Here is a 26,667-nt window from a genome sequence, read left to right as displayed (position 1 = left end):
TCGCTCAAAAAAAGATTGTGCAGGATGTAGAAGCCGTAATGCAACAATCACCCCTTGACAAATGATTTTATTTTTTTGAAAGAAACTGGCTAGTTTCTTGGCTAGTACATTTATCCTGCTCTACAAGTGATGACTACGAACAATAATTTGCGAGAACCAAACTCGAGCAAAGAGCTGGAGGGCAGGGTGATAAAAGGGGTAGACTTTCTCTATCAGAGATGGGGGCAGTATGAGAAGTATGCACTACAAAAGTACATAATCAATGTCACCATAATAAAATATTCAAATTATACACCACATTTTTAAAAGCAATTGGTGGAGGGAGGCAAATGCGTCTGGGGCAACATTTCTCAACATGGTGCCCTCCATATTTTGCTGGACTCCAGTTCTCATCATCCCTGGTCATTGGTAGTGGGGACAGTGGGGTCATTGGGAGTAGAATTTGAAGTCAAACAACATCTGAAGGACTCTACTACCCTTGACTAATGAGATTCTACCCAGGACTAATCTACACTGGTCAGTTATACCGTTAAAATGCATTATAAAAATGTGGCACCAGAGGGCGCTGCAGAGCTGCGAGATGTTGTCAATGGAAAATTGCATTGAGAGTGATATTACGGGTTGTTTTTTTTAAGTGTTTTTACAGATAAATGTAGATCTAGCCCCAGTCACATTTAGGAAAGAAATGTTTAGTAAAGAGAGAGTGAAGGCAGCTTCCTTAAGTTATGTTTTAAGTTAAGCACATGTATGCACAGAAGCAGTGGATGGTTCCTTTTGTTTCTGTTTCAGGCAAAGCAGCAAAGGGAGGCTAGAATCCTGAGCAGAGCACTGGTAGGATTGACATTTCCTTAACTCTTTCCTTCTGGGCTATTTTTCTGCCTTCAGCAGAACGAAAAGGCAGCTTCTTCAGCAATGTTCCTTATAAGAAAGGGCATTCAGCCCTCCTTCTCAGCTTCCTATGGCCCTTTTTAAAAGAGCTTCCGAAAGGGGAGGGGGAGACATCAGCTCTGTATGTGGGTACATGTAATGCATAAAAAAGGTAAGGTAAAGGACCCCTGACAGTTAAGTCCAGTCGCGAACGACTCTGGGGTTGCGGCGCTCATCTTGCTTTACAGGCCGAGGGAGCCGGCATTTTCCACAGACAGTTTTCCCGGGTCATGTGGCCAGCATGACTAAGCCGCTTCAGGCGAAACCAGAGCAGCGCACGGAAGCGCCATTTACCTTCCCGCCGGAGCGGTACCTATTTATCTACCTGCACTTTGATGTGCTTTCGAACTGCTAGGTGGGCAGGAGCTGGGACCGAGCAACAGGAGCTCACCCCGTCGCGGGGATTCGAACCGCCCACCTTCTGATCGGCAAGCCCTAGGCTCAGTGGTTTAGACCACAGCGCTACCTGCGTCCCACACATGTAATGCATTTTGTGTTCAGTCGTTCAGTCGTGTCCGACTCTTCGTGACCCCGTGGACCAGAGCATGCCAGGCACGCCTATCCTTCACTGCCTCTCGCAGTTTGTAATGCATAGTTAGCTTTAAAGACCTGTAAATGGCTAAGCGTCTTTTGCAGCCTCACAACTCCATTACCGCAACCCTGCATCTTTAGCTGTGTAGCACATTAAGGCAGCAATCCTATACACAAGAAGCTGGCGTAAAGAAATAAAGCCAGCACATCCAAACTCCATTCAGGAGCAGGGCGACGGCAGGCTGAGTCAGTTTAGGCCTGGTAGAGGGCAAAAGCAAGCCTTTAAAATAGTGTTCCAGTTACACCACCTTTTCTGCCAGCTTAATCTTGGCTGTGGTCCCAGGTCATGTGACTCAGGTGAACAGGCTTGGGATCCCAGCTGGGATGGGATGGGGCGACACCCAGAATATCTCTGGATGAACCAATAAAAAAGGAGTTAAGCTGGCAGAGCCCAGAACGACTGCATCCTAACCCCATTCATCCCAGTGGATCTTAATACAGGATTCTTCCTGCGGTCATATGAAGAGAGAGTGGTAAGGTTTGCAGCTGCACCGCATTACTAAATATGCTGTTAAACGTCTGCAACAACTTTGTAAAGAAAAAACTACTATTCTATGTGAAACTGTTTAAGTGGGACAGAATCAGGAATTCTCAGCATCTCATGGCCCATTCATATTAATGCAATTCTGGGCTGCATCAATAGGAGTATAGTGTCTAGATCAAGGGAAGTAATAGTACCACTGAATTCCGCTCTGGTCAGACCTCACCTGGAATACTGTGTCCAGTTCTGGGCACCACAGTTCAAGAAGGATACTGACAAGCTGGAACGGGTCCAGAGGAGGGCAACCAAAATGGTCAAAGGCCTGGAAACGATGCCTTATGAGGAACGGCTTAGGGAGCTGGGTATGTTTAGCCTGGAGAAGAGAAGGTTAAGGGGTGATATGATAGCCATGTTCAAATATATAAAAGGATGTCATCTAGAGGAGGGAGAAAGGTTGTTTTCTGCTGCTCCAGAGAAGCGGACACGGGGCAATGGATTCAAACTACAAGAAGGAAGATTCCACCTAAACATTAGGAAGAACTTCCTGACAGTGAGAGCTGTTTGACAGTGGAATTTGCTGCCAAGGAATGTGGTGGAGTCTCCTTCTTTGGAGGTCTTTAAGCAGAGGCTTGACAGCCATCTGTCAGGAATGCTTTGATGGTGTTTCCTGCTTGGCAGGGGGTTGGACTGGATGGCCCTTGTGGTCTCTTCCAACTCTAGGATTCTATGATTCTATATATAAATTTTTAGGCAGTCTCACTGAAACAATTGCACTTATTCTCAATAAAATGTTCACAAGAATTCAGTGTTGGGGTTTTTTTGGGGGGGTGGGACCAGTTTCAAGTATTCATGTTTATAAGGATGCGTTTCAAACTGTGTCTGTCAACATATCCAAGGAGAGGAGCATGGGTGTTCAGCCACATTTCATACATTGTAGCGTGAATAAATTCTGCAAAGTTAATAAATGTTTACAAAAATATAGGACTTCTCATACGGCCCAATCTCATTAATAAACCAAGACTACAAGAAATTCACATCAATGTTGGCTAACCGCCTAAAAAAAAATCCTACACAAATTAATAGCCCCAGACCAGACTGGCTTCGTCCCTGGTCGTAATATAGCAAATCCACACCAGGAAACTAAAAATATAGGACTTCGCATGCATTCCACTGATTTGCATGTTTACTTTTTGAAGCAAAACATTTTCTTTTCCAAAAAAATTCTTGGTGCAGAAATTTCGTTGGGATATTAATATATACCACCTACAGGTAACCTAAGGCAATCAGATAAGTGTACACCATAAATGAAATGTGAAAAGCACAAAAATAACATTTAATGCACTGTCAAGATACAATTGTGACTGTTATTTACTTAAATTTCTACCTTTTCCCAAGTTTTTTTTCATCAATTCCAGTTCAGGAGTTCCATGAAAAGGGGCTGCTTTATTACAGCTTCTCTGTTTCTGTGTAGCAGATCCTGTAACAATAGCAGAGAATGAGCTGAAAGGAGGAGGAAGAAGAAGAAGAGAAGGAGGAGGAGGAGGAGGAGGAGGAGGAGGAGGAGGAGGAGGAGTTTGGATTTGATATCCCGCTTTATCACTACCCGAAGGAGTCTCAAAGCGGCTAACATTCTCCTTTTCCCTTCCTCCCCCACAACAAACACTCTGTGAGGTGAGTGGGGCTGAGAGACTTCAGAGAAGTGGGACTAGCCCAAGGTCACCCAGCAGCTGCATGTGGAGGAGCGGAGACGCGAACCCGGTTCCCCAGATTACGAGTCTACCGCTCTTAACCACTACACCACACTGGCTTGAGGATGTGGACAAGGTGCTTGGATCGGTCAGCGCTCTGAACCCTTGCCCCTTTGTATGATAAAAGCTAGCAGGGAGGGGACAGTTAACTGGGCCAGGGAGGTGATTGATGCCTCCCTGCAAGAGAAGTGGGCCCTGCTTGCTTGAAGGAGGCAGGGATAAGACCACTCCTTAAGAAATACTCCCTAGATTTGGAAAATCTAAGTAAATACCGGCCAGTTGCTAATCTCTCCTTCTTGGGCAAGGTAGTGGTGGACCAGATCCAGTTGCTCCTTCTTTGGATGCCAGGTCTGGAGGATGGCAGCACAAGAATGTGCTTTTTGTGGTGGCTCCCTGTTTGTGGAACGCTTTTCCTGACACCTTCATTACATTTCTCTTCAAGCAGCCATTTGGATGATTAACGTTCTACAGCCTTTTAAATGTGTTAGTGGGATGGAGAATATCTTATCTTATCTTATCCTATCCTATATCTTATCTTATCATCTTATCTTATCTTATCTTATCTTATCATTGTAAGGCACAGCTGTGATGCCCTTGAGTGTATTTCTGTTATTAAAGTTAATGCAGATGGTGTCTCACTATGCCATCCTGCTGCCATGAAAGCTGGAAGGAAGATGTTACAAGTAATATGTGTTGGAATTGCAAAAATATGGAAGGTACCTTTTATCATATGTGGTGGACATGCCCAAAGGTTAAGGCTTTCTGGGAGAAGATTTATAATGAACTCAAGAAGGTAATGAAAATTACTTTTAGTAAGAAACCAGAGGCCTGCCTTTTGAGCATGACCAATCATGAGATATCCAGTCAGGATAGAGTGTTCTTTATGTATGCCACAACAGCTGCTAGAATTTTACTTGCAAGAAACTGGAAAGGTGAAGAGATCCCGACAGTGGAAGAATGGCAGATGAAGCTAATGGACTTTATGGAACTCGCTGAACTGACCGCGAGACTCCGAGACCAGAGGGAGGAGAAGGTGCAACAGGATTGGAAGAAATTTAAGGACTATTTAAAAAATCATGAAAAGTTAGATATTTGAAGCAGAACTGGTTTGTTTAATTGGCTTTAGCTAGTTGATGTTAGATGAAAATAGTATATAAGAAGTAATGTTATGAATGGTTTAGAATATTTAGAAATGCTTAAGGATATGCTGTTTGAGTAATGAATTATATATGGTTAGTTAGTATCTTTATGATTATTAAGAATAGTGGTGAATGTTAAGAAAATAGTTACAAAGTTACCAAAGTATATTGATATTGAACGCAGTTGAGAGAACGGGGGAAGTCCCCTAAAGAAGATTGGAAATTAGAATTAAACAATGATTTTTTCAATGTTCCTGTTTAGGTATGTATAGGTTATTCTTTTTGTTATTTCTTATGTTGTTTTAATGTGTTTGATGTGTTTTTCCTTTTTATCTTTTGTCAATTGTTTTTGTTTATTTGTTTGATGTATTTGTTGTTTAATGTAGAAAATAATAAAATCTTTATAAAAAAAAGAAAGCTGGAAGGAAGATCGCTCCCTGCTGCAAGTCTTGTTTCCACCTGGCCTAAGGGTCAGGGCCCAGACTCACCTTGGACAGCTAAAAGAGGCTCCTGGGAGGCCACTGGGACATTGCTAGAACAAATCTTGGGTTGAGGCAACTGGCTAAAGTGTTCTAAATGGTTTTAATTTTGGTTCCTCTGTTTTGTTTTTGTTGGGTTGGGGTTGGTTAAATGTTTAGTTGGGGTTGGCAGTTGTTTAATTTGGGTATAACTGTAAACTGTTTTATTATTATTATTATTATTATTATTATTATTATTATTATTATTATTATTCTACCATAAATCAAATAATATGTATAAGATACTCTGTTTTTTAATGTTTGATTTTTATTGTGTTTTTATATATGCTATAAGCCACCCAGAGTGGCTGGAGAAACCCAGCCAGATGGGTGGGATTATAAATAATAAAATTATTATTACTACTATTATTACTATTACTATTATTATTACTACATGTGACAAAAGAGATGGATTAAATGTTATTCAAATCCATTCCCGCTAATGTGCAATCTCAGTTTATAAAGTGTGAATTCAATATTATGTGTTATTTCAATGATACCTTATCAACTTCTGAAGAGCAGTAGAGCCAGCTAGAGGGAAGAACCAATGTTCTCTAATCTATCTAATCCTTTCTGGAGATTAAAATATATCACATCTATTTAATTCTTTCAAGAGAGTGCCCCATTCGTCTTTCAGTTACTACTGGAATAATGGGTCGATGTTAATCAACAACCATCTGATAGAAAATTGGATTAATGCATTCCTTAACTGTATAATTTCTTCAGTTTAAACTATAAAACACAAAGAGGGTTCAGTTTTTTTGTGTTAACTACCTTGGGATAACACTCTTTTCTTTTAAGATTCTGCTATCAAACATTGTTGACCTTTCTGTAGATCAGTGTTTTTAAAGAACACATTAAAAGTTGATAAAATATAGCTATTCTTCACAATAGCCTGGTTTTCATAAACCCTGAATTTGAAGCACAAGGGGGAAATGGCATTCCACAAACTTTACCCACAGATTCAAACCTGAAGTATTTACCCAAAGATTGCAAAAGCTAATTGGGGTAAATTCTCAAAATTGCAAAGCTAGAAATAATTTGAAAAAATAGTTTATCTTTGAGGAGGCAACTCCTGGAGATGAAAGACAATAAAACAATATTTCAGAGCACAGGGGGACACTAAGTACTGGGGGCAATAACTTCACTGATGTACTGGAAACTGAGGTCTTGCTAAAGGAACCTACTAATGGGCAGGGAAAAACAAGAAGGAAACAGCTGGAAGGAATGACACATTGTTTCAGTTGTCTCTATACTAATGCACAAAGCATGGGAAATAAGCAAGACAAACTTGATCTCTTGAACACAGGATGGCAAATATGATCTAGTAGGCATTACAAACCTGGTGGGATAAGACACATGACTGGAAGGTAGTAACCGAGCAGTATAATCTATTCAGAAGGTATAGGCCAAACAGGAAGGATGTGTACACATATGTAGAGATCCATGGTTTGCAGCATGGAACACAGAGCATTGGGGTAAAAATTGTAAGGGAAGGAAACAACAGTGACTTCATTATGGAAGTATGGCTGCCACCCTTGAGCAGATTACCAAATGTTCAAAAAGGAGAGATACAGTAGTCATGGGGGACTTCACTTCAACTACCCTGATATCTGTTGGCTCTCAAACTCTGCCAAGAATGTGAAGCCTAACAAATTTCTCAACTGCCATTCTGATAATTTCAATCCCCAGAAAGTGAAATAATCAAGTGGATTGATTATCTTGGATGCTCATCAATAGGAAAGAACTGATCAGTGAGGTGGAAATAGTGGGAACCTTGGCAGGAAGTGATTACCGGTATGTCCTCTTGAGATTCATTCTACAGAGGAAAGGGCAAGCTGAGTGTACTCAGATGTGCACTCTGGACTTTAAGAAGGCTGATTTCAAAAAGCTTAAAGAACTAGGGGGTGAGATCCCATGGTCATAAATATTGAGAGGGAGGGAGGGAGGGAGATGAGTGGATCAGGGCCAGCCCAAGATGTTTTACCACTAGAGGCAAGTCAGAAAATGTCCCCCATCACCACCATATCCTACTCTGCTATGTGCCACCCACATGCATGCTTCCTAGGTTCACAAGCAACTGTGAGAGGACACATGACAGCAGGTAGGTGTGTGCACAGCAGGCATGTGGCAGAGTAGGAGGCCACTAGGTGCAGGAAATGAGAAAAAGAAATGAAATTTGTCTGGCATGACTTGTTTTTGAGAAACCCATGCTGGGTCTCAGTAATCACAGCATTTTTTTCCAAGTGCTCACAGACCACCTATTGAATTATCTGTTCGATGACCTTTTCTGTTATCGATGTCAAGCTCACCGGTCGGTAGATATCTGAGTCTTCTTTTCCCCTTTTTTGAAGATGGAAACAACATTTGCCTGTCTCCAGTCTATCACCTGTTCTCCAAGAATTCTCAAAGATTATAGAGAGAGGCTCTGAGTTTACATCTGCAGGCTACTTTAGGTGCAGCTCATCAGACTCTGGAGGTTTGAATTCATTCAAAGTAGCTGGGTGTTCCCTTACTGCTTCTTTTCTTATCTTGGGCTGCAGGTTCCTCCTTGCATTGTTTATTCTGTTATCATCATGTTGGGCACTGCTTTTCTTTTGTGATATCCTTTGTGATTTCTCCTTTCTTCCATTTCTCATATATGCCCTTCTTAAATCTCAATTTATCCATAAGCTCCTTATGCAGCCACACCAATTTCTTTAGATGCCTCCCACTTTTCTTTCTTGTTTGAATTGTCCGCATTTGGCCCTGCATTTGCTTAAACTCTTCGTTAATGTTGGCGCAGAACAATAACAGCATTTCCCCATCAGCAGTTGAGTTGTGTTCTCTAAACCACTTTGAGGTTTCCTGCAACCAAGCAGTATATATATATGACATAAACAATGTATGTGGCAGTTACAGGTAGGTAGCCGTGTTGGTCTGCCATAGTCAAAACAAAATATAAAGTAAAAAAGTAAAAAAATCCTTCCAGTAGCACCTTGGAGACCAACTAAGCTTGTTCTTGGTATGAGCTTTCGGGTGCATGCACACTTCTTCAGATACACTGAAGCAGAAGTCACCAGACCCTTATATATAGTGAGAGAGTGAGGAGGGGTATTACTCAGAAGGGTGGTGGGAATGGGGGTTTGGCTGATGGGTGTGGAAAACCTGTTGACGACTGCAATTAGTCTTAAGGGAAAAGCAAGGGGTGAGATGGCTAAAGATAGCTTTGTCATGTACAATGAGATAAGAATCAAAACTTAAAACCATGGAGAGACCTGGTCTGAACAAAGACATTGGATTCTTATCTCATTATACATGACAAAGCTATCTTTAGCCATCTCACCCGTTGCTTTTCCCTTAAGACTAACTGCAGTCGTCAACAGGTTTTCCACACCAATCACCCATTCCCACCACCCTTCTGAGTAACACCCCTCCTCACTCTCTCACTATATATAAGGGTCTGGTGACTTCTGTTTCAGTGTATCTAAAGAAGTGTGCATGCACACGAAAGCTCATACCAATGTATGTGGCAGATTCACATGGAACCTTGTGGTTGGAAGTGGTCCTTGGACAACATTTACAGAAAGTGTGTGCTGCGTATCTCTTGTCGCTGGCCTACTTACTTACTTAGGTTTATTGCGGCTTTAAGCTCATATACAAAATAACAATGGCCATGTCTGTGGAGGATGGCAGAATTCTTCCTTGCAATGGTCTCAGTTCTGCAATCCACATCTGTCTGCGACATCTGGAACTGGAGGAGCTGTCAGCCAGCAAATGGAAAGAGCTGGCTCTGTCAAAGGGCTTAAAATGCGACATCACTTGCAAAGAGACAAAGATTCCTGGAAGTGGCAAATGCCACTCCTAACATAAAAGTGGTCTAGATTTGAGATGGATTTCTTGATTATAGGAAAGCAAATTATACACAAAGGTGTGTTTATGTGTCAAGTGAATGAAAACAAAGAGTGAGCTAATATTTCTAGAACAGACATCGAAAACAAGGGGAAGATTAATGGTCTGAACAACGGAAAACTACTCTCTTTTTTTGGTATGAAATTGTGAGAGATAATCTCATCTGTCCTGCACGGGCAGTAATGCAATGTGTTGGCTTTAAGAATGATGCTGGTATATAGGAAAGGTTTTAGAAAAAAGCCGGGGGAAACTGACAAGTAAAGATGAGGAAAATATCAAGGAGCAACCCAGACCTTTTAAATCCACGAGATTTGTTTTATTCCACTTACAGTTTGGTGACAGTACAGAAAGAACTATGAGGCTATGTTTTCAGGATCACTGTTCTGGCAGGTTATTTCCATTTGTATAGTATGTCTCTTGCTCACACCGTACTACGTTCTGAACAGCATCATTTTAAACAGTGCTACCAACAGGCTGTGGAAGTCACACAGGGCCACTTTTTACATTGAGGCTATTTTAGTAAAGATAGCTGCTGTTTAGAAAACGAATCATTATTTCTGAAGCACTCTCATGTTGTCACACTGAAAACCTTGTCTCACAGACCCGCTCCAAACTAAACACAGGTGAACAGCAGCATTCATTTCCTCAGGTCCTTTTTATTTTATTTTATTTTATTTTAATGAAAACTTAGCTAGGTGTTACCTTACCAGCTCCCTCACTGCATCATTTATTCTGTTATCTCCGGGTTGAGCATTGCTTTCCTTTTGGGTGAAGACAGAGGCAAAGTAGGTGGCGAGCAGTTCCACCTTCTCTCTGTTACCCAATAGAATCACAGAATCATCGAGTTGGAAGAGACCCCAAGGGCCATCCAGTCCAACCCCCTGCCAAGCAGGAAACACCATCAAAGCATTCCTGACAGATGGTTGTCAAGCCTCCGCTTAAAGACCTCCAAAGAGGGAGACTCCACCACACTCCTTGGCAGCAAATTCCACTGTCCAACAGCTCTCACTGTCAGGAAGTTCTTCGTAATGTTTAGGTGGAATCTTCTTGTAGTTTGAATCCATTGCTCCGTGTCCGCTTCTCTGGAGCAGCAGAAAACAACCTTTCTCCCTTCTCTATATGACATCCTTTTATATATTTGAGCATGGCTATCATATCACCCCTTAACCTTCTCTTCTCCAGGCTAAACATACCCAGCTCCCTAAGCCGTTCCCCATAAGGCATTGTTTCCAGGCCTTTGATCATTTTGGTTGCCCTCCTCTGGACACGTTCCAGCTTGTCAGTATCCTTCTTGATCTGTGGTGCCCAGAACTGGACACAGTATTCCAGGTGAGGTCTGACCAGAGCGGAATACAGTGGTACTATTACTTCCCTTGATCTAGATGCTATACTCCTATTGATGCAGCCCAGAATTACTTCAGACACAGCCAAATAAACCTCTATTATTATTTTTGACTTCTCTTGCAAGCCTGAGCTCTTCCCGAGCTTTAGCCAGCCAGACCTTTACCCTGCAACTGTTGGCTACTTGTGTATACTCCTCCTTTGTGATTTCCCCTTTTTTCCAATTTCTTACACATGCCCTTATTAAATCTCAGCTCATCTGTAAGCTCCTTATGCAGCCATGCAGGTTTAACACTGCACACCCGAGCTAGGTTTCTTAGGCTGCATAAATTCCATATTTCCCTCCTTTCCTCCCTACACACAACCTGCTTTGAAGGAATTCCTCTTGTTCTTTGTTACTCTCTTCCCTTGCCTGCAGGGGCTCTTCCATGGAATGTTCCAGAAACATGACACAGTACCTACCTACTCAGATTTCTTCCTTTTGGCCGCGAAAACTTCTGGGCATTCTTTTGGGATGAGTGCAGTCTTTGGATTTGCAATTGCAGCATCTATGGTGAAAGAAAAATGTACAAATTTTAGGATTATTGGAAAAAAAACGTTAACTATATAGAGGCGAAGAAAACATTCTACAATAAGCATTTAAAGAGCTAACTGTGAAAGAAATATATCAGTTTCCTGCTGAGTTGAAGAGGAAAATCTAAAGAGATTTGTCACAAATAACTGATTTTCAGTGTCGTTCTGTGTGGGTAGTTGCACTACCTACCCAAAAATAAAGAATAAAATGGGTGAATGCTGAAGAGGTTTCAAAACATTGGTCCATCTACTTCCTCTGTCTCCCCGCAAAATGGGTGCCAGCCATCTTCTGTGCTTCACCCTATTATTATCGTCACTATTACTGATGTAGAACAGAATGTCCCCATTTTCATCTGAGGAATGTCGGAGGTTATGGATAACGTCATCAGACATTGCCACGGTTCAATAAACCAAGAGGGTTAAATGGAAAAGTGGGAAAGGTAAATCTAAAAGGAGTTCACCGAGTAGCTCCTTAGCAGCGGTCGAGTGAAGAGTGAGTACAACTGCAACCGTGATCAAAATGGCCCTTTTAAAAACCTGTGCTGCCGTCCGCCTCTCTTTATCTAAGGGCTGCCCAGATTCTCTTTCTTCCTGTTCTCCACTTAGCAAAGTTGTATTGCCTAAGGATAGAGGCTAGTAAAAGCTAGCTGCAGTAAATGTGCATGGAAGATCAGTCATGAAACCTGCAAGCATCTCATCTGAATGCCTAAAAGCTCTTCCCAAAATCCAAGTTACCAGATACAGAGTGTTACGGAAATTGCAGGGGGGGGGGAGGTCATCTAAGCGAAGTCTCCTCCCGAGTAAACTCATTGGGGTACGGAGTGATGCCCTTAAGGGAACCCATCTCTCTGCCATGATCCAGTAGGCGAGAGACCACGTACACAGGGAAATGCCTCAGCAGGTAATCTCTGGGTGCTTCAGGAAGCCACTGGGCTAATATCCCTCAACCGGAATCCCATTGTTCTCTCCCAGATAAGTGCTCTAGATACCCTTGCCAATACTTAACACCCATTCACATTTGCTCAGGGCTATCTCCCTGATATTGTTACAGGTGGGTAGCCGTGTTGGTCTGCCATAGTCAAAACAAAATCGAAAATTCTTTCTAGCACCTTAGAGACCAACTGAGTTTGTTCCTGGTATGAGCTTTCGTGTGCATGCACACTTCTTCAGATACACTGAAACAGAAGTCACCAGATCCTTAAATATAGTGGGGGAGTGGGGAGGGGTATTACTCAGAAGGGTGGTGGGAATGGGTGATAGGCTGATAAGTGTGGAAAACCTGTTGACGACTCTAAACGGCTGCAATTAGTCTTGCAGGGAAAGGCAAGGGGTGAGATGGCTAAAGATGGCTTTGTTATGTATAATGAGATAAGAATCCAATGTCTTTGTTCAAACCAGGTTTCTCCATGGTTTTAAGTTTGGTGATTAGTTGCAATTCAGCCACTTCTCTTTCCAGTCTATTTCTGAAATTTCTTTGTATTAAGACAGCTACTTTGAGATCTTTTATAGAATGTCCTGGGAGATTGAAGTGTTCTCCTACTGGTTTCTCTGTCTTGTGATTCCTGATATCAGATTTATGTCCATTTATCCTTTGGCGTAGGGTTTGGCCTGTTTGTCCAATATAGAGAGCTGAAGGGCACTGTTGGCATTTGATTGCATACACAATGTTGGAAGATGAGCAATTAAATAGTCCTGAGATGGTGTGTTTGATGTTGTTGGGACCAGTAATGGTGTTATCCGGGTTTATGTGGCAGCAAAGTTGGCATCTGGGTTTATTGCAGGCTCTGGTACCAGTGTCCATGTTGAGTCCTGTTTTTGTATTATTGTGGGTGAGGAGCTGTTTGAGATTGGGTGGCTGTTTGTATGCGATGAAGGGTCTTCCTCCCAGAGCTTGAGAAAGAGAACTGTCATTGTCTAGGAGAGGTTGTAGATCTCTGATGATGCGTTGTACTGTTTTAACTTGGGAGCTGTATGTGATGACTAGTGGTGTTCTGTTATTTTCTTTTTTGGGTGTGTCTTGCAGCAGGTTCTCTCTGGGTATCAGTCTGGCTCTGTCGATCTGTTGTTTAACTTCATCAGGTGGATATTTTAGTTCTAAAAAGGTTTGCTGTAGATCTCTTAGGTGAGAGTCTCTGTCAGTAGAGTTGGAACAGATGCGGCTGTAACGTAGGGCCTGGCTATATACAATGGATTGTTTGGTATGTTTGGGATGGTAGCTGATATTGCTCTGTTTTCCCTGATATTGCTCTGTTTTCCCCATATGTTAATCTTGTTTTCCTATATGTTAATCATGTATAACCCTCCCCTTTCGTGATGTAGTGGTGATGTTTTAGCGATGTAGTAATGACGTTTCCAAACGGTATTCTGGGATACGGTAGGAGTTTTTAAAAGTTCTTGTAACGTTGCTCTCGGTGTGCAGCTTTACTGTAACCTATTGCGCAATAAACCCTGTTTTGTCCTTTGCTCCAGTGGCTGGGCTTCTTTTATTTAACTCCGCAGCAGGGGTCTGCAACCTTTAAGACAAAAAGAGCCACTTGGACCCGTTTCTGAAGAGGAAAAAAAACCTGGGAGCCGCAAAACCATTGCGGCCCACAAAAATATAAACACCCAGAAGCTCATAGCACAATTTAGACAGGTAATGAAGAGCAGGTAATGAAGGCAAGATGGCAAAATATCACGAAACGCTCCCCCCCCAGCCAAACAACAAGCACTGTATTAAAGGAACCGTCCGAACGCCTGATGCTGCAAATCTAGAAGGGGAAATCCAACCCCCCAGAATACTTCTGCCCCATGAACAGCACAAAAACCTCTTTCTCCCTTCTCTCATTGCACACGCTGGCACGAAACGAGGCACGCATGAGCAGCACAGCCGCCGGCAAGGTAGAGAAGTTAGTGGGCGCAGGCAGGCCAGCAGCGCAGCGCGGCGCCCCCTACATTTCGGCGCTAAACGCACCGGCCCTGCCCGGAGCCACAGCAAAGGTGCAAAAGAGCCACATGCGGCTCCAGAGCCGCGGGTTGCAGACCCCCGCAGTAGGCTTATCCCCAAGGGCCAGGTGCCTAGGCAGTTCCACACCTGGGGTTTTCCGTTACAAGAGAGAGAGATGGCTTCCTAAATCCAGCTATCATTAGCAGCCTTCTTCTCCCCTCCCCCAGCCAATTTTCTTAAATATCTACCGGTAATCTGGGTATTGGGGAACTCGAACACTTGTATGGTTGGCCTAATAAGGATATTGCCCTAATATGGATTTTTTCCCCTTTCCTTTAGAGCTACTTATACTCTTTTTCTTTGCTTTATGAATACTAGCTGAGCCCTCAAACAAATTAAGGCCTGGGGGCAGAGAGGGAGGGGGGAAGGCTCAATAATGCTTGTGAAACTGAGGCTGAAATTAACATTCTGTACATGCAGTGCCCCTATCGGGGGTTGCTTCTTTGCTTTTTGCAAAGGAAGAGGACAGTCTTCAAGGAAATAACAGAACCTTACGACCTTAAAACATATCTTGTATGTTATTCTGGCTAATAAAAGACTGTTATATAAACACTCCCAGCCTCTGCCTTGAATATCCTGTGCTGCATTGTACATTAACAGTACTTAATGAATTCATACAATGGGCTTTTGAGACTGTTAGCATCTGATCAGTACAACCGCTGCAACAATCTACTTAAGCCAATTTTTATAGCCATAGAATTGTAGCGTTGGAAGGGATCCCGAGGGTCATTGAGTCCAACCCCCTGCAATGCAGGAATCTAACCAAAGCATCCCTGACAGATGGCCATCTAACCTCTGCTTAAAAACCTTCAAGGAAGGAGAGTCCATCGCCTCGCAAGAGAGACGGTTCCACGGTTGAACAGCTCTTATTGTCAGAAAGTACATCCTGGTTGTCAGAGAACGGTCCCCAATGCAGCGCAAGGTGGTGGAAGGGCTCTCCGGATGCTACAGAGAGCCCCAGTCCCACCTTGCCAGCAGCACCTCCTCTGGTAGCGAAAGGAGCGTTGAGACGTCCAGCGAGGAGAGGGAGAGTTCACAGGGGAAAGGGAGTAGAGGCTCTGGGGATGCAAGAGAGACCCAGCACTCCCTTAGTGCCAAGGGCGATACAGGGGAAACGCAATTTCCGTCGCCCCAAAGACATCGTGGGGTGAAAAGAAATGATGGAAGGCAGGGTTTTCGTATACCAAAACTCTTTTGTTGGGTTCAGAACCGGAAGGCGCCATTCCGGGATTCTGACACCGCTTGATACAGACATGAACTTTTTAGCTCTGCACTGTACATAGTTTGCACAATAAAATCTTTAAAGGAAACAGCGGAGTCCTGGCTGCTTACTCATGAGCAACTGACTGAGAACCTTACACTGGTGTTTAGTCAGAATCTCTTTTCTTGTATGCTGGATCCATTGGTTCGGGTCCTACCATCCAAGCTTGCTCCATCCTCCATGAGACACCCCTTCAGTTATCTGAAGACGGCTGCCCTATCTACTCTCAGTCTCCTATTTTCCAGACTAAATATATGCAGCTCCCCCAACTGTTCCTGATGAGGCTTAGATTCCAGACCCTTGATCAACTTGGTTGCCCTCCTCTGCACATGTTCCAACTTGTCAATATCCTTCTTAAATTGTGGTGCCCAGGTGTGGTCTGACCAAGACAGAATAGGGCGGTACCACTCTTCCCTGGATTTCAACACTACACTTCCGTTGATGTAGCATAGAACAGCATTAGCTTTTTTGCTGCTCCATCACACTGTTGATTCATGCTAAGCTCGTGAGCCTACTAAGACCCCTAGATCATTTTCACATGTACTATTGGTAAGCCAGGAGTCCCACATCTTATATTTGTACAGTTGGTTTTTCCTTACTAAGTGTAAAAAGGTAAAGGGACCCCTGACCATTAGGTCCAGTCGCGGATGATTCTGGGGTTGTGGCGCTCATCTCGCCTTACTGGCCGAAGGAGCCGCGTACAGCTTCCGGGTCATGTGGCCAGCATGACTAAGCCGCTTCTGGCGAACCAGAGCAGCGCATGGAAACACCGTTTACCTTCCCGCCAGAGTGGTACCTATTTATCTACTTGCATTTTGATGTGCTTTCGAATTGCTAGGTTGGCAGGAGCTGGGACAGAGCAACGGGAGCTCACCCCGTCGTGGGGATTCGAACCGCCGACCTTCTGATAGACAAGCCCTAGGCTCTGTGGTTTAACCCACAGAGCCACCTGCGCCCCTTACTAAGTGTAGATCCTTACATTTGTGCCTACTGAAATTCATTTTGCAAGTTTTGGGTAAGTTCTCCAATCTATTAAGGTCAATGTGAATCCCAATTATGTCTCCATGGCATTGGCTACCCCTCCCAGTTTGGTGTCATCTGCAAATTGGATGAGCATCCCCTCAATTCTTTAATCCAAGTCGTTTATAAAGACGTTGAACAGCAATGGACCTAGGACAGAAGCCTGCGGCACCCCACTTGTCAGATTTTCCAGGATGACGAGAAACCATTAATGAGCACTCTTTGAGTCCAGTCATTCAACCAGTTACAAATCCATTGAACAGCAACATCAGGGGTCAGCAAACTTTTTCAGCAGGGGGCCGGTCCCCTGTCCCTCAGACCTTGTGGGGGGCAGGACTATATTTTGAAAAAAAATAATGAACGAATTCCTATGCCCCACAAATAACCCAGAGATGCATTTTAAATAAAAGCACACATTCTACTCATGTAAACACACACTGATTCCTGGACCAACTGTGGGCTGGATTTAGAAGGCAATTGGGCCGGATCCGGTCCCCGGGCCTTAGTTTTCCTACCTATAAGCTACGTCATCCAGTCTGGCGCTGTGGTCTAAACCACTGAGCCTAGGGCTTGCCAATCGGATAGTCGGCGGTTTGAATCCCCGTGACAGGGTAAGCTCCCATTGCTCGGTCCCAGCTCCTGCCCATCTAGCATTTCGAAAGCACATCAAATTGCAAGTAGAAACGGCGTTTCCGTGCGCTGCTCTGGTTTCGCCAGAAGCAGCTTAGTCATGCTGGCCACATGACCCGGAAAAACTGTCTGTGGACAAATGTCGGCTCCCTCGGCCAGTAAATCGAGATGAGCGCCGCAACCCCAGAGTCGTTCGCGACTGGACTTAACTGTCAGGGGCCCTTTACCTTTACCACAAGAATATCATGGGAAATTTGTCAGAACCCTTACTGGAATCAGCATTCCCCTTATCCACCAAACTCATTACTCTACCAATATATATATATATATATATATATATATATATATATTTGACTTGTCTGACATGACTGTTTTTGAGAAATGCATTCTGGGACTTAATAATCACAGCATCCTTTTCTAAGTGCTCACAGATCAACTGATTCTGTTATCTGTTTTAGGACTTTTCCTGGATCATGATGAAATTTCAGTATGGAAATCAACTTCCTATTGGCCCTCTTGTGACAGATTTATTTAAATTTGCCATATATTATTAATTAATAATATACAGCAACGACACAGTATCGTGGGTGGGTGGGTTGGCCAAAATATTTCACCAGTATTTAATGCAAGCATTTAATGGTGTCCCAGGAACATCTTGTTTCACATTGTTTGATCTGTTGTTGCCAAAGTACTGGGCAGCCCATGCAAAAATGACTGCTGGTTTGACTTTTACTCTGTAACATCAACAGCTGATATACTGTAATTAGCATTTCTAGGGTTTCCTAGCCGGTGCCTTCTACATTAGGGTGAAATAAGGCAGGTCACCAGTTAAATAATTTAAGTGCTTGTGAATATTTCTAAGTGGGGAATTTTCAAGGCAAATAAGCGCTAAACAGAATGCCACTCTTTCTCTACAGTTGCCTGAAGTGCATGTTGTCTGAAGTGCATGTTGATAGAAACAGTTGCATAGCTTTGACTTCATTAATCATTTCAAAATGTTGCATAGTTCACAGGCACTTTAATTTTCCAATTATTGTACCTGTGGCTCAGCACAGATAAAAGATTACTTACACAATTTGCTCTGTGGGCAGCTTAACACTCTTGTCAACGCAACAGAATGTCAGATGTTTTCCAAAGATTTTTAAGGTCATGTTTGGGAACTTTTAGCAGCTCTGGATGCACAACTGATAGGTTTCCAAGAGATGGATGAATGAGCAAGGCAAGCTGCCTGAATCCTGCCATGCATGTATTTTTCCTGTCAGAAAGGCCTGAGTGATGCTGTGTCTCATTCTTTCTCACAAAAAGATGCTTTAACTAAGCAAGGAGATGCTATTGCTGCCTCCATCCGCATCCATGGCGGTCGCTCTGCACCTGTGATGTCAGCTGTCCCCGACCCTGCAAAATGTCACAGAGAGGAGGACAGCCATGGGCATTGCCTCCCCATTTTAATCCTCTTCCATTCTCATTTTCCCCAGAAGGGAAGATGGCTGTTTTATTGGTAAGGATGAGCTGCAAAATATTGCCAATGCCATTATGAAACCATTCATTAGTTCACTTAGCTCTAGCCAGGAAAATGTGGGGCAGAATAAACAGGCATGTTAACTGCCATTGAACACTTCGCTACTTTTACCTTGGGTTTTCTGACATCTTTCTCTGCCCATGTAAAAGCCAAGCTTCAGTGTGGAGCAGCCGTTAAGAGGCCCAGACTACAGTACTTACAGGTGAAACTCGAAAAATTAGAATACTGTATCGTGGAAAAGTCCATTTATGTAAGCAATTGTTTTCATAAGCTACTGGAGTTTAATATATGAGATAGACTCATGACATGCAAAGTGAGATATGCCAAGCCTTTGTTTGTTATAATTGTGATGATTACGGCGTGCAGCTGATGAAAACCCCAAAGTTGAAATTGTTAATTTGGGGTTCTCATCAGCCGTACGCCATAATCATCACAATTATAACAAATAAAGGCTTGACATATCTTGCTTTGCATGTCATGAGTCAATCTCATATATTAGTTTCACCTTTTAAGTTGAATTACTGAAAGAAATGAACTTTTCCACGATATTCTAATTTTTCAAGTTTCACCTGTACCGGGTTTGAATTTCACTCAGCCTTGAAGGGGGGGGGGGATGAGAACAACATACAGCACCTTGGGTGATACCAGGAAAGGTCCTAGTGTTCTAGGGGTGCTTTAGTTGAGACGCCTGCACAGCGGTGGAGCAAACCGATGGGGCACCCGGGGTGGCATGTGTGCCCTGTTCCCAGGGGTGGGGCCAGCCTCCTGTGGAGGCAGGGACAGCGGGGGCAGGATGGTCCGCGGGGCCTCCGAGGAGTCTGCCTGCCTCCTCCCACCCAGCCGCCCTACAGCTGAGGGGGAGGTGGCAAACGGACTGTTTGGGGCAGCGCGCCCAAGCCACCGTGTTTCTCCCAGGGGAGATGCGTGGCTCGGGTGCGCTCCAGGCCCCACGGTGAATGCTGCCAGCATTTTGTCACCCCCCTCAGTGGTGACACGTGGGCCAGTCCACCCCCACCGTACCCCCCTTCCTCCGCCCCTGCGCCTGCATTGCAGGGGGTTGAACTAGATGACCCTTGGTGTCCCTTCCAACTCTACAATTCTAAGATTCTTTAATAGTCCGTAATACAGGCAAGTCTCGTGTGTGTGCACCCGGTGCACACACAACCACCAATACACACACTGTTTTCGGCCATGGAAGGGGGCAGAACGAAGCAAGTTTATACCAGCCCCACCGACATGCGCAGTGTGTCAGAACGCAACTCCCACACAAACTAGGAGTTTCCTGTAGTCACAATGGCCTAAATCTACAAATCCTTATCTTCTGGAGCAGCATATTTAGATCTGCGAAGCTTGTCCACAGCAGACATAATAAGCTAATAACCCGGCAGCGCACAGAACACAAAAGGCCCCATGTTCAATCTCTGGCATCTCTTGTTAAAAGAAGAAATCATAGTTAAGGCCGTCTAGAAGGCTGCAGTGCTTCGCCAAACGCACAATGCTGGGAGTGATAAATGCCAATTCAGATGGCAGCAGCTTCGCACGACAGCAGCCCCTTCCGCTTGGATCTGAGGACGGATCTATAAAGGGGATCTTCCAAACCCCTAGGACTATTTGCATTGCAAGGGCTTAATCATTAAGTCCCGTTTTAGAACAACTGCAAATTGCCACGATCATCTTCCACATCAGTAGCTATGACTCGTTCATGCATAAAAAAAAAAAACGGCTTTGAAAAAGTTCCGATTCAGGAAACATGCTGAACATCTGTTGTCTAGGTATTCATTAGTTCTGTCTGCTCCGCTTTTGGCTAATTGCCTGGGAGTGAAGTTCGAGCATAGCTGGAGATAGAAGGGAACACTGGTATTAGTTGCAAAGACCCAGCTACATACTGAGGAGAAGAAGAAAGGAGAAAAGGTATTGTCAAGAATAGGGCTTCTCTAACCAACTTTATTTACCGGAGCCTATTATCTTCTGTTTGCTTACAATCCTCGCTTGTGCAACTGATAGCAGAAAGTGTATTTAACACCTACTCAGTGCTAATATGCGGCAGCATGCATGGCTGCTTAATTTAATTTATCTCTGATTAAGCCTATTATGTTTGAGATCACTTTACAAAAGAGACTTCCTTTTTGCCAGCTGTAAGCTTATTTGAATTGTAATATAAGTTAATAACGTGTGAAATGACTAGTGATGCCTGCCTCCTAAATGTTAATTCTAGCAAACTACTTCCTAAGTTTGTGCACATTTGTTGTTGTTGTTGTTCAGTCGTGTCCGACTCTTTGTGACCCCATGGACCAGAGCACGCCAGGCACCCCTATCCTCCACTGCCTCCCGCAGTTTGGCCAAACTCATGCCAGTCGCTTCGAGAACACTGTCCAACCATCTCATCCTCTGTCGCCCCCTTCTCCTTGTGCCCTCCATCTTTCCCAACATCAGGGTCTTTTCCAGGGAGTCCTCTCTTCTCATGAGGTGGCCAAAGTACTGGAGCCTCAACTTCAGGATCTGTCCTTCTAGTGAGCACTCAGGGCCGATTTCCTTGAGAATGGATAGGTTTGATCTTCTTGCAGTCCATGGGACTCTCAAGAGTCTCCTCCAGCACCATAATTCAAAAGCATCAATTCTTCGGCGATCAGCCTTCTTGATGGTCCAGCTCTCACTTCCGTACATTACTACTGGGAAAACCATAGCTTTAACTATACGGACCTTTGTTGGCAAGGTGATGTCTTTGCTTTTTAAGATGCTGTCTAGGTTTGTCATTGCTTTTCTCCCAAGAAGCAGGCGTCTTCTAATTTCGTGACTGCTGTCACCATCTGCAGTGATCATGGAACCCAAGAAAGTAAAATCTCTCACTGCCTCCATTTCTTCCCCTTCTATTTGCCAGGAGGTGATGGGACCAGTGGCCATGATCTTAGTTTTTTTGATGTTGAGCTTCAGACCATATTTTGCGCTTTCCTCTTTCACCCTCATTAAAAGGTTCTTCAATTCCTCCTCACTTTCTGCCATCAAGGTTGTATCATCAGCATATCTGAGGTTGTTGATATTTTTTCCGGCAATCTTAATTCCGGTTTGGGATTCATCCAGCCCAGCCTTTCGCATGATGAATTCTGCATATAAGTTAAATAAGCAGGGAGACAATATACAGCCTTGTCGTACTCCTTTCCCAACATACACAGACATAAAACAATGTGCATTTCATAAAGGCTGCGAGGGAAGGAAAGTTACTTCTGAAATGCAGCCAAACAGAGACCAGAGATTACAGCCTGCATAGTATGGGTCACGGCCACCCAGCCACCATTCTTATTGGCGAGGGCTCGAGTGATGCCAGCGGAGGCGAGCTGACATTTGCCACACAGAAGGAAGATTGCTGGGGAACGCAGAGCCTCTCCATGTGCATTTCACTCAGGTGGCATCATGGAAATGACATTAGCTGTCCTAATACAAAGGAATTTCAGAAATAGACTGGAAAGAGAAGTGGCTGATTGGCAACTAATCACCAAATACACTCGGGACTGAGATCAGTTGAGTACAATGGTGTCATATTTGCAATGGTTTCTCATCAGAGGAGAGCTGCAGTTTAAAGGATGCTTAGCATCAGACACTGAACACTCTGCTGCTTCCATTAATTTGGGCACATAGCTCACTGCCTTTCCCTTAAAAGCACAAAGCAGAGAGCAACCAATTGCATACTTCATAAGCCAACATGTGATAGCACAGAAAGGAAGGAAAAGGAAGAAGAAAGAGACTGTTCTCCCAGGTTTGGAGAATCCTGCCTTTGAATAGTAACTTTAGTAGGTGCCCTTAAACAGAAATTAGAATCTGGCAATTATAGAGATGTAGAGTTGGAAGGGACTCCCAAGGGTCATCTAGTCCAACCCCCTGGAATGCAGGAATCTCATCCATGACAGATGGCAGAACCATGACAGAACCAGGCAGAGGGCCTTCTCGGTAGTGGCACCCGCACTGTGGAATGCCCTCCCATCAGATGTCAAAGAAATAAACAACTATCTGACGTTTAGAAAACATCTGAAGGCAGCCCTGTTTAGGGAAGTTTTTAATGACTGATGTTTTAATGTATTTTTAATCTTTTGTTGGAAGCTGCACAGAGTGTCTGGGGAAACCCAGTCAGATGGGTGGGATATAAATAAGTTGTTGTTGTTGTTGTTGTTGTTGTTGTTGTTGTTGTTGTTGTTGCCATCCAACCTCTGCTTAAAAACCTCCAAGGAGAGCTTAAAAGGCTCTTCAAGGAAGGAGAGTCTACAACCCCAGGAGGGAGACCATTCGACTGTCAAACAGCTCTTACTGTCCGAAAGTTTTATTTCTGATGTTGAGTCGGAATCTCCTTTCTTGTCATCTCAAGCCATTGGTTTGGATCCTACCCTCCAGAGTAGCAGGAAACAACATATTCCCTGCGACAGCTCTTTCGATATTTAAAAGTGGCTCTCACGCCCACCTCTGTCTTGTCTGCCATGGATGCTTCAGTTGAGATTCCTGCATTGCAGAGGGTTGGACTAGATGACCCTCGCTCCCCCCCCCCCGCTAATTCTATGATTCTATCTCAGGAATGCTGCATTCCAGCGACTGCACAACGCGGAACGTATTTTCCCGCGCGTGTTCCAAACATCATAGGCTCTAAAGTGCTATCTCGTGCCTTCTGAGCTTTACAACTGTGTATGCAAAAACACTTGTTGACAAATACTCGTTCCTTTATTATTTTATACAAATCTCGGCGAAGTAAGGAAGAGAATCTGCTTCCTCTGCCAACTCAAATAATTCTGCAGCAATTTTGCAGCAACCGTAAGTGGCCCCTTCCCCTTCTCACATCTGCCATCGTCTTAATAAAAAGCTGGCAGATATTGATGTGATGTGCCACCAGCTAAACCTCAGCCTCATCTTAGTTCCTGAAGCAAGGGGGTTGTTGTTGTTTTAAAAAAAATATGAAGCATCTACAACTTTTCAAAGACAGGTTTGCAAGACTGCTGATTTCCTACCCCTAAAGTCATGTTCCGAAACCTGCAGAGGTGCAGGAGGGAGAGGAAAAGAACATTCAGGATTGTCTCCTGTTATTTGATGAGCTTCCAGATCTACTGGAGACCACTTGTTTCAGTATAAATATTGCCCTTGCTTGTTTTGCAGAAATTAGAAAAAAAAAAATTCTGAAGAAGTGTGCATGCACACGAAAGCTCATACCAAGAACAAACTTAGTTGGTCTCTAAGGTGCTACTGGAAGGATTTTTTTATTTTATATTTTGTTTTGACTATGGCAGACCAACACAGCTACCTACGTGTAACTAGAAAAAATATATGTATCAATCTCAATTAATATAAATATAAAAAAATATAACCAGCATAATAAAGTTCCTGAGGCCTCTCAGAAAAAGGTGGCCCAGAAAATAACATCTTGCTATCCTGAAAACACACATGCGCCCATATTTTTTTGTTTTATTTTTCATCTTCTGAAATATTAAGCATGAGAATCACTTTGGTGTGTTAGTATTAAGGCTTGAGTCTGTGTTTTGAACTTGTCTAGTTATGGATATGTCTAGTATTTTGTCCAAACGAAAACCAACCAACCAACCAACCAACCAACAATTTTGACTACTTTAATACTATGAAATCAGAAGTCAACCTTTTTCTGTTAATAAAATGAGTAAAATGGTTGCATGAAATTATTTCAGAAATAAAGGAGTGCTCTTTCAGGTTCCCCAGATTTTTGAAGAACCACACTCCCCAGGTTTTTCAACCACACACAGAAACACGAATCACGTGGAATATGGGAGCAGTGTGTGCTTTAAGAATCTGCCGGGACTGTCACATTCCCTGAACTTGACCCACACTCAAGCACAGAATAGGGCACTGATTAAAGCAGGGTTAGCCAACATTTTTTATATCTACCGCCTATTGTAGCATGGGGATAATGATTTCATCAAGTGATTTCAGCTCTCTGACATAGCAGGCAGGAGACACAGCTTCTTCCTGTAACACTCTTTATTCAGGCAAACAAGACTGGGGAACTGAGGAGAGGGAAGCTACATTTATAGGGACAGAAGACTGGCTAGAAAGGATACCATTTGGAGGGAACAATCTCAAGCAATCACAAAGCTGCCTTTTAGTGGGAACCAATAAGACTGAGGATCCAAATGCAGCAACTTGAATGAACCAATAGTAGCTGTTCCTTTTGGAACAGGAAGGCTGTTACTTTCCCCTAATGTGAATACAGACAATAGTAATACAGATATGATAACCCTTGAATCAATACACAACACTAGTACATCTTTCTTGATGGTGAAATTTCCTTACTGCCCACCAGTGCTCGATGGAAGGAGGATTCAGCTTGTGCCGTAGAAACCCCCCACCCCCATGAATCCTGAAACGCCCACTAGTGGGCGGTAGGGACCAGGTTGACAACGCCTGGATTAAAGGGACCCACTGGAAGGATCACCGCCTCCCACTCCAAGTCCTCCCAGTCCAGAGGACTTTGCTTTACTCCTTAAATTTGGAAGGCTTACTGACAGAGTAGGCCCCACCACCCCCATGCTGCTCGTAATGTTTAAATGTTTAAACACCTGTTTAAAAATGCACCGTATAACCTAAAACCTCCTTGTTATTTAAAACTGTCCATTTTCCCCCTGACCCTTAAGAAACTTGAACAATTTGCTCTTCACTAAATATTTAAATATAAAAACGTGAGGAAAACAAACATCTTTTCTGCTAGACAAAATGTTTATAGTTCCATGGCTCTATAAGACATGGATATGGAGACTGCTATATTTCTGCAATTGCTGGCAGCTGCCTTGAACATCTCTTGTCAGAAGGATGGGAAACAGGTTTAACTTAATAACTAATAAGTTAAAGTACACCTCTCTTGGAGGTACAGTATTTCTATTAGATCACTGTCCTCCTGAAGGATGGATGTGCATATGTACTTGAATGGAATGAAAGATTATGAGTTGTTGGGAGGGAGGGATAAGTGTGTTTGTGTGTGTTTGTGTGTGCGAGAGAGAGAGAGAAACAAAGTTTAATAGTGTTCAGCTTAGTTTTAGATGTTATGTTGTTAATATTGTTTTATAGATTATAAGTGTTTTATTGATGATTTGTTAATTATATAGTAGGACTTACGCTGTTATTGTGATGTATAGCCTATTTTTTTAGTTGCTGGTTTGCTAATAGTGTTTCATAGAATGCAATTATTTTATTGATGTTTAGTTAATTATAGTGTATGATTTATGCTGTACTTGTGGGGTTTTGTTAGGGTATTGTTTTTAAGTTGCTTTGGGATTCATGTGAATGGAAAGTGGCATATAAGTGCAATCAATCAATCAATCAATCAATCAGACACAAACATTTCAGTAAAGGCAATGGCCAGTTTGTTCCTGACCCCTGCACATTCACAAGCCCACTCCGCCCTGTTACACCCCATTTTGCCCCCACCCACCCCACCTTACCACTACCCCTGTCCCCACCCCCTTTTCCAGCCACTTCTGGCTTGCCGCAGTGCGCATGTGCATGATCCCACATCAGTTGGACATGCGTAAATGCGTAAATCGGTCGTTGCCTGTACTTAACTACTTTCAAGGGACGGGTGGTCTCCCGTGGAGACAGAAGGAACAGGATCCTACCATTCTTCCATAAGGCTCTCCCACAAACTAGAAGGCCAGTTTGGAACATTGTCTAAGGGTGATTCATTCACACTTTAAAAAACTGTATTTTAGCAGCTCTGCATCTCCATTCTTTCTATCATTCAGTTATATAGAACCTACAGCTGCTACATAATAAGCATTCCTAAGCACGCTTCCTACTTAAATTTAACATAAAAAGGATTGGGAGTTTTGTTCACTTCAAAGGAGTTATTCTGACAAAGGCCTGAAAACTGAATTTGTGAATAAAAAAAAAAGCTCCCCAGTGTCTTCCCCCCTATTTCTAATGCAAAGCAGTGTGATAGAGCTGATATTGTGACAATCCTCAAACCTTTCCCTTCAAAAGGAAGTCAAAGGGAACTATTCCAGAGTAAGAATTTAGAGGATTGCTGCCTGAAGCAGTTAAACTTA

General features: G+C 43.3%; 1 long non-coding RNA gene across 1 annotated transcript in view; it reads right to left on the bottom strand.

Moving 5' to 3' along the window:
- The window catches only part of LOC117049538, a 105,438-nt gene that overhangs the window by 18,627 nt on the left and 60,144 nt on the right, over nt 1–26,667 (bottom strand). The window contains exons 2-3 of the long non-coding RNA XR_004427001.1: nt 11,099–11,184; nt 3,384–3,476 (exon numbers count right to left, since the gene is read on the bottom strand). This is a non-coding gene — a long non-coding RNA (uncharacterized LOC117049538). The remainder of the gene's footprint in view (nt 1–3,383; nt 3,477–11,098; nt 11,185–26,667) is intronic.

The sequence above is a fragment of the Lacerta agilis genome, chromosome 7, assembly GCF_009819535.1.
Source record: "Lacerta agilis isolate rLacAgi1 chromosome 7, rLacAgi1.pri, whole genome shotgun sequence".
Taxonomy (NCBI): Eukaryota; Metazoa; Chordata; class Lepidosauria; order Squamata; family Lacertidae; genus Lacerta; species Lacerta agilis.
This window is presented reverse-complemented; position numbering and strand designations above follow the sequence as displayed.